We start from the raw sequence: 306 nt of genomic DNA, 5'->3' as shown, positions 1-306 counted from the left end.
ATTATCCAACCCAAGAAAGGAGCAGATTCACATCTTTCCCTCCTCAGCCTCCATGTTTTCAGTTCACACTGCTTCTTTAATATTCAGCAGCTCCAGCACAGAGACAACCTGTGTAACAGGTAGACGCTGACGGTCTCACGTCTCTGCACGTTGACACCTTCATAGAAATGAACTGGAGTAACGACTGTGTGGTGTTTAAATAAATGTGAAACCTGAGCATTTTCTACAGTGGCCCTGAAGCTCGACGCTCTGCAACACAACAGGAAGTGTTTCCAGGGGACACTAAAAAGTGATGCACCTGCTGGG

This window comes from Seriola lalandi, unplaced genomic scaffold, assembly GCF_002814215.2.
Source record: "Seriola lalandi dorsalis isolate HSWRI2012SDOR001 ecotype SW California unplaced genomic scaffold, Sedor1 jcf7180002054366, whole genome shotgun sequence".
NCBI lineage: Eukaryota > Metazoa > Chordata > Actinopteri > Carangiformes > Carangidae > Seriola > Seriola lalandi.
This window is presented reverse-complemented; position numbering follows the sequence as displayed.